Source organism: Charadrius vociferus, unplaced genomic scaffold (assembly GCF_000708025.1).
Source record: "Charadrius vociferus isolate BGI_N301 unplaced genomic scaffold, ASM70802v2 scaffold262, whole genome shotgun sequence".
Classification (NCBI taxonomy): domain Eukaryota; kingdom Metazoa; phylum Chordata; class Aves; order Charadriiformes; family Charadriidae; genus Charadrius; species Charadrius vociferus.
Window position 1 is genome coordinate 3,908,829 of NW_009647218.1, and position 12,363 is coordinate 3,921,191.

Here is a 12,363-nt window from a genome sequence, read left to right on the forward strand (position 1 = left end):
CCGGGCCTCCTCCTCCTCCGCGGGCGCTGGCAGCTGGGATTAGGCAGCACAACCCGCGCTTGTTTACCAGTTTAATTGCTCGGGTTTAATTGCCTGGGAAGCTATGCCAGATGCAAAGTACGCTGAAGCCACAATATGCAGATAAAATTAGTTTGACTGAACCTTAACGATGCTAGCGTGCTTGTTAGTATGCCAGGAGCTGAGCAAATGATGTTTTGAAAAATACGTCTTCAACAAATGCAATTGATGAAAAAATGTAGTTAAAAGAACCGTACACCTTACGAGGTTGGTGCATTGCAGTCACATTCCTGCCACATTCCTCGCCAAACGCGTTTGCAGAGGACCTCAACTATTTGCTAGCTTCCGTCTCTCCTCAGCCCCTTTGCTCTTCACTCTCCTTTCACCTCACAAGATCTTACCAGCATCTGGGAAAAAAAGGTGGGCATCACGTCTTAGTCTCTTGTCTGCTCCAGCCCCTTTATTTTTTTGATTTTAGGGCTGAAATTGGAAAGTAATGCATTTTCTTCACTCCAAACCCATCCATCTATCGAAGCACTCAGTTTCTTCAAGCCTAAACTTCCCAGTCCCTTTCAGTACTCTTTTCACTCCTAGCCTCTCCCTGATCACTGGTTTCTTCCTCTGTCAACACAAGTGTGCTGTGACCGCTCCATACGCAACATGAATTGCTGCTCTGCTTTCATTCTTCTCCTCAGCTACATTATCTTTGTGTTGAAAGCTTACAGGCATTGTTTAAGGCTCCTCTTCTTCCAGTTTTTAATTTAATTGCTTCCAGTCTTTTACTTCCGCACTGAGATTGAACAAAGTCTCTAGCAACTTCTTATTCTTCACTGAACCTCAAGATATCAACTCTTTCTTGACCTTTTGTGCTACTTAGATACTGTCAGAGACATCCATACTTATGCTGTCTCATCTGCCAGCTCCAAATCTACTGGGGGCTACATCAAGAAGGAACTAGGCTTTAGCCTCCCACGATGGACTTCATCTCCCAGTTCCATTCTGGGGCCACAGGAACTTGCATGGTACCAGTGAGGTACTGTGGTTACTCTTCAGCTCCCTGATTTGAAAATAGAGAGTAAGGAAAACTCATGTAGCTGGGCAGAAACGACATCTTCTGTACATTTGCAATTCACTGCCCACTATTGGGAATCCAGTCCTATGGGTCAGCCACCTATTTAACAACAAATATGAGATTTCAGATGTTCAGCACACAAAGAATCACAGAATGCATGGAGAACTTCCTTATGTGTCACTGGGGCATTTTAGACACAGTTACCTAAAAATTTCCGTATCGTGTTATCCGCAGGTTTTGTAAATCTGTCCTCACCTGATTTTCTTACTGTCTTTCATTCTTTTCTATTTGATAATTTGGGTACAGTAGAGATCTTGCCTCATATTCAGTGTAAAACAAGCAAAAACTACGCAACCAATATTCAGAAATCTTATCCCCATCTTTAAAGCATAAGCTTTTTGTTGGGCTTTTCTTCTTATTATTATTCTTTTTTAAAGTATTATTTTGTCAGGTTTAGCAACATGTTTGGTCTTGCAAAAGATGACTGAGGCTGATGTCATGTGGACAATTGAAAGGATTTAATTCCTATGCAGATCACTTTCATGTGTATTGTACAGCTCTAACTGGTCTCTTCTCATTTTATCTCTAGGCTACTACCCAAGTGGCTTACTAGGTTTAAACTAAAGACCACGTCTTTATAGAATCATAGAATCATCTTCCCTTAAAAAACTTTCTCAAACAACTAGCGATCACCTTTCTCCTCATTGCTCAAATCCAGCATTTTTTGCCTTTATAATAGTGGATCGCGATGCCATCCAATGACGAGATTTTTAATAAAAATGTGTTTGTGCATATAGTGAACCGTGCTTTTCCCTGCACCCGGCATGTGTGAGGTGCCATATTAATGGATGCATTCTTCTATGTCTGATATGCTTTGCTGTTACCGTCCTCTGAAGCTTCCAGAGCTCTCGCTTGTCAGCAGTCACATCTGCTGTCTTGACTCCAAAATGAGCGATATTCTTTTGCTCCACACATCTGTTCTGCCCCATTTCTGCTTCTCCTGCCCTGCACAGTCCCCTCCGCAGCTCTGTCTCCTGGTCCCTCACTCATTTCACAAGGTGTAAGCTGTTTGGAAGAGGGGACTTTTACTAAACAGACAGAAATTCCTGAGTGGGCTAGAGTTTTGCAGGATCATCACGAGACCAAGACAAATCTTGTCATTTGGGAGGAATTTGTAAGAATTATAAACACTGCTTGCTATCTTAGGGTCATCTCTGACTCATTTCTAGTTTTTATCCTACTCTTTCTGCCCATGGCCAAAATTTTACTTCCCTCGGCTTAATTCTGTGTGCTGACTCGTTCTAGCTGTTTCTTGTGCAAATAACACAGAAGAAATCTGGTTTGGTTATCTGTGATTTCTTTTCTGGCTCCCTGGAGATGAGGAAAGAGGGTTATGATTTTAAATTGTTATTTATGCAGCTCAAATTTTGGGGATATACAGAACTACTGCTGTTTTAGGTGTTATTTTCCATGCACCTTTGTTCCGCTAAAGGAGAATACGGTAGCTCCGATGACTCTCTTAGTACTCATTTCAGGGAACTAATCATCCAGGGAATTTGAATTAGAGCCAGTGAATATCCAATATACTGATTCTTTAGTCACTGCGAAGGTCACACAAACATTTTACTGTGAGGAACGAGGAATATCAATGGAAGTTCTGCCCCACTTTTTAAAACTTAAATAGAAATAATTATATCTAGAAAGAAGAAACTTGGTAATGGAACTAATAGTACACTGCTTTATGATGGCTTTTCTTACAGAAGCTTCATTTGCAGGTACTAGTTGAACTGTATAGAGTTTTAATGAGAATTAGATTGACAAGAAACTTGTTTTCCCCCTGCTATTTGTATTTTTGTCAATATAGGACAGAACCAGCGTATTCTTTTTTTCTCCTCCTGTTCCCCATCTGGCTCTCCACTCCCCCTACCCTTGCAGGTGCTTCCAATATGCCAGTGTTTAAAATTTCACCTGTGTTTCTATTGAGTATTCAACTTGGGGACCATTTCCAGAACTTGAAGAGCCATATAAAGGATGAAAAATACGAAACTTAATTAGTATTTGGGCAAGTAGACTATAATCATCACAAAATGGTTAGTGCTGAAAGGTCTTTGTTAATAATGGTATTTTAATTATTTAAAATTCATTGAATTGCACTAATCCAATGAAATCTGTAGTCTTAATTGCTCTAACAGGGGCCAGAAAAAAATCCCGAGTAGACAAAAAACACATTTAGAGATGGTGTTCAAGATTTTTCCACTTTGAGAAAATTTGAGAAATTATTAAGCATCACCTGTGAGGCAGGATCATGATTCTGCTCTGATCCTGTGACATGTAAAATGAAAAGTATGTTTCACCTGTAAGCACAGGAATAAAGGAACAATATCATTACAGAGTAAGTATAAAAATCGCTACATTGCTTACTATTCTCAGGTTTTCTCTTGTATACAGAAATAAGCAGAAGAGAAGAAGTTTATACAGAAACTGCCTCCAAGTTCAAGATAACTGTCTTTTATTTAATCTAAAAAAAGTTCTGAAGAGCTATACAGATATAGCAAGAAACTTAAATTAACCGTGCCTGCCTAAAATATTCAGCAACTTTCTTCCACTATAAGCATTAAAAGTAGATTTTATTATATACTTAAAATAGTCTTACATTCTCATTCCCAATGAACTTCATGGTTTAGTCCTGAAAAGTAAAAAGCCACTCATTATTTTATTCCAATGTAATCCACTCCCAATGAAGTACTGAGAGCCATAAAGCGATGAGTGGTAACAAGTCATCTCTTCCCCAGGCAAGTCAGGAGGACTTGGTAGAGCCTCTTAACCAAGACACCAGCAGTTAGACACCTGTATGACCGACCGCCACTCCTTCCTTCTCCTCCCCTTCCTTGTTGAAGGGGTAAGTTTATGTTTGTTACATGAATATACAAAGACTTATGTCTGCAACTACAGACCCATTTAAAGAAAAATACTATTTCTGCATACATTGTGTGATGTTTCTGACAGTCAATCTATTGGGATCGACAAATACCTTCTGTTCCCAGGATCCTTCCCTGCCACCAAGGCTCACTGGCACACAACGAATCACACCCATGTTATTATATTTTCTTAGTTTCCAAACTAAGGTGACTGCACGCTAACCCCTGAAGTGCCCCTGGGAATGATGTGGGAACATGCCAAAACTGTGTAAAGGATGATTCTGACCATTTAAAACTACCGGTGATTGAGTTCTAATGTCCAGGAAGTTCCATAGCGCTCGTTAAATTTACTAGTGCAGATATAACCTTAGAGTATATTTCCAATGCCTTCGGCCATAAATGTTACAAATAGCCTACAATTATTAGTATGCAGAAGCAGGAAAGTTTTGATCACAACAGTAAATCACCATGACAATCAGCAAATGTGGGTAGCACATGATCCAGCTGCGCTAACATATGATCTTGCTGCACCAAGACCTTCTGGGCTGCTATACGCAGAACAAACACATAAAGAGCTGATCACTTTACTTCTGCTTTAAAACCACTACTGAACCATATTTATTAACAGGGATTTGTTGCTAAATTGGCTTATAATATTAACCAAACCTGTGGTTTGAGAGGGCCTGAAACAAGCTTACCATTATGATGGCTAACTCAGTAGGCTGCAAATTCGCTTTCTGCTCTCATTAAGAGGAAAGGGTATACACAAAGTAAGACTAATGAGTAAAAACAATGATCTAAATTAGAAGTGACAATGCAGTTGCCAAGCCAGAGTTTAACTTCTGTACCAACAAACCTGAGCTAATTTTAATAAATATAGCTAAATTATATTAGCTAAATATAGCTAAATTTAGCCTTATAAAACCTTTCCCTGATTAAGACAAGCTAGGTATTGTATTAACGGCAATTGTATCCTCTCTCTTTTTAATGGGACTTCCTATCAAATCTAGTAGGTATACATAGAGAAGAACAAGAAAAAATAGCAAATAGATACACAGATGTCTGAATGCCAAAGACCAAGGCTAAAGGCAATACGAAATCTGTATAATTACACAAAGAGATTTCCATGAACATAACGTGTAATTAATAAAAAAACAAGAACAAACAAACAAGAAAGCCAAGACACAGTGATTTTAATACCTACTCAGGAAAGTTGCCTGCTTGAGAACAAAAATGTGATACGTGTTAGTTCCATTCAAAATGCTTTCATTGACATGATACAAAATTCATTGAGTCCATAGCTCTCAAAAGCAAAGTGAGCTGTACCTGTGTCACGCCTGATGGTTAATTGCCCTACCCATCATTCACAGCCTTCTGTCACAAGGACACTACAGCCTCCCTGGGTAACTTTTCCAGGGCTTACACCTAGACACTGTTTCTCAATGAGCAATTGTAATTTTTGTAGGTTATGTAATTTAGACCTGTAACATCTTTATCCATCAAGAATGACTACAACTTTCCATCATTCCAACAATAAATTTTCTTTGATTTCAGTTGTGACTGAGACACTTGAGGAAGTGAAGAGAGGAGAGAGGACAGTGAGTCTGTTAGGGCAGGAAAGCAGGGGAAAAAATGCCTCTGGAGAACTAAAGCCAGCATGTATCTAGAGAGCTACCACATTACATAGAGCAAACAGGAACACAGGAGAAAGGGTAACGGGAGCAGGTATCTTTGCTATGGGAAACACTTTTGTTCTACAAATAGTAGTCATGGTATGTTATTTCTTCTCAGCATTACAGGAGAACATGAATGTACTGAAAACTGCCCACAAACCGTTTCATATATTGTTTGCTTTATCCTTTCTTTTTTTTCCACGTTTATCCTGTTAAGTGTCCTAACCAGACTGTGTTTACATGTATCCCTAAGCAAGTCACAACTGTTGCTAGCTACATATCATCTTTATAGTCCCATTATCTCCGGTTCTCTGAATTCAGTCTGGCCCACAGAGTAACTTGTAGTATTTAACACTTGATGGTAACGAGTCTTCTGAAAACCTTCTAATCAATGTGCCCCTCATGCAAGATAAATGTTTAGCTCCTCAATTATAGTGACTTACCTGTTAATTTTCACAACTAGCTATGCAGCATCAGCTTCAACGAAGAGCCTCAGGTGCCGTCTGAAAAGTAAGGTTTTAACAAACATCTCAGCTATGCAGAAGCTGTCTCTTAAATGTTTGTATATTATAGACATACAAAAAAACCAGACCAATGTCTAGAGTGTTCTTTTGCAGTTCAGAATGTCCTTTAAATAGTTTTCTGCTTACACTAATATCATTGAAGATACTGAATTAGAAAACTATCTGTCTGGTGAAAAAAGCAGTTCTTCTGTTTCTTCTAATGGAAATTGCCTTATTTATAATTTGTATTCTATAACATATATGTAACTTTGTAGTGTCCCTGACAAACAAAACGTTGAAGTGGGAAAAAAAAGCTGTCATGGGCATTCTTTGTAATAAAAGATCTTTTTAAAAGAAGTGTTTATTTTTAGTGTATGTCTTTAATCTTCTAGAAAATAGTAGATAAAACCAGCTTCAAAATGTGCACAGTGCCAGTTTTTGTGACCATCAGTGCTCTTAGCAATTCCAGTGACCTCAGCACAATAGTGTTCAGAACTGTTTCTTCAGTGTTTCGCACAAATATTCTTACTACATCCCTATAGCTACAATAGATTGCATCACCGAGATACCACGAAGCTTTAGAAGTTTATAATTTCCTCTAAATAGTCACTGGAGCTGCTATCTAGTATGTCTGCCAGAGATTAAAAATTGCTCATTTCAGAGGTATAAAATATTGCTGGTTTATTTCTGAGGGTGTACATCTGGAGCCAGTTCACAGCTTCTTTCATAAGGAAGTCTTACTAAAAGAGATCCTAGAGGCAGCAAGACTCCAGCAAGCATGAATTTTTCATCCAGGATTTCTCTTATAAGAATTCCCTGACTCTACACTTGGTAAGTTTGGATCTGGGCTCTTTCAGGTTACAAAATTAAGGGTGAGGTTTCTCTAGTAATGGGCAACATGATAGATGGTCCTTCAAAAGTAGGTGATAATCCTTTCAAGGAACACATGACAATATTTGAAGTAAAGTGGGATTTGAAAAGAAACCAAAGGATAAGCACAGAAATTGTGTGAGGTGGACTCGTCCGTGCTAAGAAAGAAACAAACAGCTGCAAGTTTGTCTATCTGTAGCTTTCAGATGACCTTCAGGCTTGGCATAAGGTGGCCTACAGTCTACATAATGGCCCAAGAACAGTGTGATTTTTTTTAAGTGTGTTTCCAAACATGGAAGAAATAATTTCTGATCTTGTTGCTACCTGGACCCTAAAAGAATCAAGAATCAATCAGTTGAAGGTTGCTTCAGTTACTGAAGTTATCTTATTGAATGAAATGCGACAACTCTGTTACTTTCTTTTTGCTGTTTTCTAGTAAACATTCCTACTATCCCTACAAAAATATAAATAGTTATAACAATACGCAGTGAATTGAGTCTGTGTTTCATTCAGTTCCCTAATTCCATCAGATCAGGAAATCTGGCAAATAGTCTTGTGCATGCTAAGTAATGAGAGAACACCATGTTGTTCTTGGTGCAATTATGCATTCATTATCTGCTAAAAGTCATTAAGCATGTCTATACAATCTTGAGACTTTTAATAAAAAAATCTTTTGGCATTTTATCAGAGTCACAGACCTTTTAAAATTTTGATCTCTAAATGTGGGATTTGTACAGTACATTCCTGGAAATGCAACCAGAATTGAACAGGAAGGTAAAACTGGAGAAAAGGAAAGAGAAGAAGCATGGCAGACAAGGAAATCTGGAAATAACAATAAGCCAGTAGTTAAAAGAGCTGGTTATTGAAGAGAAAACTGGCAATGGTTAAGGAGGAACTTGTGACCAAAAAGAAGACAGTAAAAAAAAAACTGAAAAAAGGAGACAAAAGAGAAAGACTTCTACTAGTAGCTCATAGAACCACAAAAGCTATTATTTCCTAATAGTTCATTTAGGAAAGTCACTGTGGGATCTAGCGATCAATATGTTGTTACATTAAAAAGACCTTTCTTAGAGTTTTTCATGGCAGCAGTTACAGTGGCAGAGACCCATACAAGGAATTCTACAAATTTAATAGTCTGAGCTGCAGTATCTGGGTCATTGCCAACATCTAGGCTCTCCTTAATTTCATGTGTAGATGTTGCCTTTTACACCCATGTTCTAGAATCAGCCTGTCGAAAAAATGGACAAAGAAAGAGAAAGATATGGGAATAATCTTCAGCTTGTTCCTGTTGAGTCTTCTGGTGGCCTTTTGGCTATGCAGAGCATTTTGTGAATTTACAATAATTCTTCCTCTGTGAAGCCCCCATGGGAAGGGCATACACAGCGAAACCTCCACCTCCCCCACCACACAGTCCTTCTGTAGTAAACTGAAAAAAGAAAGCCTTTCTAAAAGGAGACCTGAAAGCAGATTTACTTTGGGATATTCGTCTTCCTGTCGGAACTTCTCCCCAGCCACAATTGTTTCAGCAGTCCATGTTCCAGAATGTTATGGCTAGATAAAGTTTGTTCAAGTTATATTGCTACCCTTGTATAAAATATTCAGGTCATTCCCATAACATTCTCAATATGCAGCAAACGTATATCGTGGTCTCCATTGTTCAAGGCCAAAGTTTGAACTAAGTCATGACAACATTTACAACGGACACAATGAGGCAGTTATCTTGATCAGGGCAGAACCTAGTAGTTACCTCGTGTGTGTTTTCCCCTTGTTTTCCTTCCCTTTGTTGCTACACAGATGGAAGAAACACAGCTTAGTGTTTTGGGGTTGTTTTTTTTCTCTTCATCTCAATTTTTTCTATTGTAGGCAGAGCAGAGTAAACAAAACTGCCAGGTCAGGATTTTTGGCCTAAAATGTTACTGCTCCTGATGGTTGGAAATATGTTTACCTTGAAATCACGGCTGTGGGTCACCTGAACTGCTTTTATTATATGAAAATAGCATTAAGTACAAAAATTTCAGGTATGTTTGTGCCATTCTATTCCTGCTATGTTTATTGATGCTCTGACTTTGCTGATGCTTTAACTTGAGCATCTGTGTACAGTCTACCCATAAGCAGCTGAATAGTTGGTACCATAAAGTAGTTTCACACATTTAATTTAATGACATTAAACTTGATGATGATGCTGTAGATAGCTTAGGCTGTTCCTGCTATGGTTATTGATGCTCTGATTTGCTGATGCTTTAACTTGAGCATCTATGCACAGTCTACCCATAAGCAGCTGACAAGTTGCTACCATAAAGTAGTTTCACACCTTTAATTTAATGACATTAAACTGGATGATGATGCTGTAGATAGCTTAGGCTTGTGGTGGCTAGAACAACCTCCTGTGATCCACTCCAAATTTAATACAACTGCAGTCCATAAGCAGTGCAAGCTGCATGAGAGATGTATATATATATGCATCAAACTGTCCTACAAAGATTTATATATGCCTAATATACAGTCATAAAACCAATTATTTCTAACATCAAGCTGTATGCAGACTTAGAGCAGAATTTTCTGCAAATAAACAAATGATTCTGGTTTAAACCACCATGTGTTGTGGGGGAGGGAATGGAAAGAGTATGATATCCTTTTTGTTGTTGAATTACTATTATTAACACTAGGCATTTAATGGAGTTTCTTGCTATTCACGTGGTGTGAGAACAGCCAATATTGGTAATATTTGGTATATTGTCCTCATTTCGTTGAGCCTCTTTCACACTGTTAATACATTTGCATGTATCCAAACAGCAGAGATACTACATTTTCAGAAATACTTTATAAGAATGACATAACTTACAGAATAAGCTTTGAGCAGTACTCCATATTCTAATTCACCTGTGTCTTCTTTATGAAATAAAACATTATTTTTTAGTAGCTAGGTCATATCCATCTATAAAAAAAACCAGAAATCACAGTGTTTAGACTGGTAGTATTTCCCAATCCCTTCAATCTATTTAGCATAACAGATGTACAAAGGCACACAGATGGAAAAAAATCTGTCCTTCTCAAGCTTGTTGTTCACGAAAATAATCAGGACAGCAAGCTGATGACACTATTCCTGTCTCACATTGTAACAGAAACTATTGTAATGGCGATATAGAAAGAAAAATCATATTCATTTCTAGAAAACTATGGCTTCCATGTAGGTTATCTAATGTCCAGCCTATCTTATTCTCCCAAACGACTCCAATTTAAGAGAACAAGAGGCTATCCTCATCATCTCTGAGCAGCATGCAGCTTTACAAGGGATTCTGTTGAAATTAATGGTTCATCCAAACTGCGGGTGCTGTTAGTCCCTGAGGCTGGGTGCAGGTGCTGGCTTCATTCTATGGTGGGATGAGGTTGACTGCAATTGAATATTATTTTCTCTGCTCCTCTTCCCTTATTTCTTGTACTCCAGTTTACACTGGAAGAAGAAACACCAAGAGGAAGGAAAGTCAGTGTGTGATGTGCATCAGGGAAGCTGAACTGCGGGGTCAATTACAAACTGCTCCAGCTCGGTAGTCTAAATGCAATCCAGGGAGAGATATTACTGAATATAAAGTTAACAGAAATTAGCCAATGATGAGTACTTTTGCAATTTCATCTTGCTTTTCTAAGGAGTGGTAGGATTCAGAAAAAAACCCCGATGCTGCTCTTTGGTTTGATAAGCAGCCACCTGTACTGCCAGATGTACAGATCCTCGGGCTTTTGTACCTTTCAAGTTGGTATTCTGCAATCCAGTCACTCCAACCAGCAACAGTCTCAAACATTCAACATGGCTCACTCAGGAATTTCAGCTGGGATTTGGACCCTACAGGACTTCCCTTGAGGGAACTTGTCATGGCATGTTTGCGCTGACAGAGGGCTTTAGAAACAGAGTAATTTATATTACTTTTTGCAAGGTAAAAAGCCTTTAGGAAAAGTAATAAATAAATAAATTCTCTTTGTGAGCAAATCCCACCACTGAAAAGAAAACAAAGAAAAAATCACTTTGTTGTTTTGAACAGATATCAATGGCACATTTTTGATAGCGTCTCCTTTCTTTTCAAACTTCCTCCTGTTTGAAGGATTCTTGAGATTTTTTGTTTCCCCTGATCTGAGGACTACTGACTCACCTATGTTGCACTCCTCCCAATCACTCTTACCCCAATATACTCAATGTGCAAGCACTTTTCTCTGCAGCTGTGAAGAGGTATGGGGAGGTTGTACCAGTACCATTAATTTACTTTTCTTTCTCACTTTTTGAATTCTTCCTTTATTGCTTTCTTTTTATCTAACCCTTAGCTGTTGAACAGTCAGACAACAATACAAAGCTAAACACATTAGTCATTGAAAGTACCTCCATCACCCTTCATCAGAATGTGTTTTGTTTCTTCTGCAGCTGTACACTGCACAAAGACACATTCATGAAACCACACACAACTTTGGTTATTTTGAAGGCATGGGGAAAACAAGCAACAAGAGCAAAACAAGCAAAAAAAAATCCAGGAAAAGAAATATCCTCTTTAATTGCTTTCTTACTGGAATTAAACTGTATTCTTCAAGAATGAATGCTTAAGGTGTCTAGATTAAGTACATGGAAAGTAATATTAGATGTAATTAAAATAACTACATAAAAGTTCTTATGGCAATGCTTACATTCAGTTTTACCTACTGTGACTCTTATTGTATTAGTAAACATAAAGAGAGGATGAAATTAGAAGATATCAATAATGCTAACTAGTAAACACAACGGAAAATTACAGGTGTAGCAAGTAAGTTGAGACATTCTTATAATGTAGACTCAATTATTTTGGGGAGGGGGGGTGGGGAGGGAAAGTGGGAGAGAATCAGAAAAGTGGTTGATTTGGGCTGAACTGAAACAGCAATAATTCAGACTTGCTAGAAAAATAAACACTTCCTTATCTCCAAGTTTCTTTTCCAAAAGAAAATTCCTTCATTTAGGCAATGGGTTAATGTTTCCAACCTTTGGAGTAAACACTAAAAAGCACTTCAATCTTTTTTTTTTTTCTTCCAATGTCAGTTGAAACAAAGTCAGGATTATGCAAAGTGGATTTGCTGAAATAAGTGAATCTCATACACATAATAAATAAACTACTTGGATCCAGCTCTACCCAAAATGGCTGCAAATTTGCCTTTGCTATGGGTTTATACAGTACCATACACAATGAATCCAACACAAGTCAGGCTCAGATTTTGAATGGACTCTCATGCACACTTTCTGTGTGTTACCTGTTCCATTTGAAGCTATCAAGCTGAAATAAAAAGGCATCACTTTATAT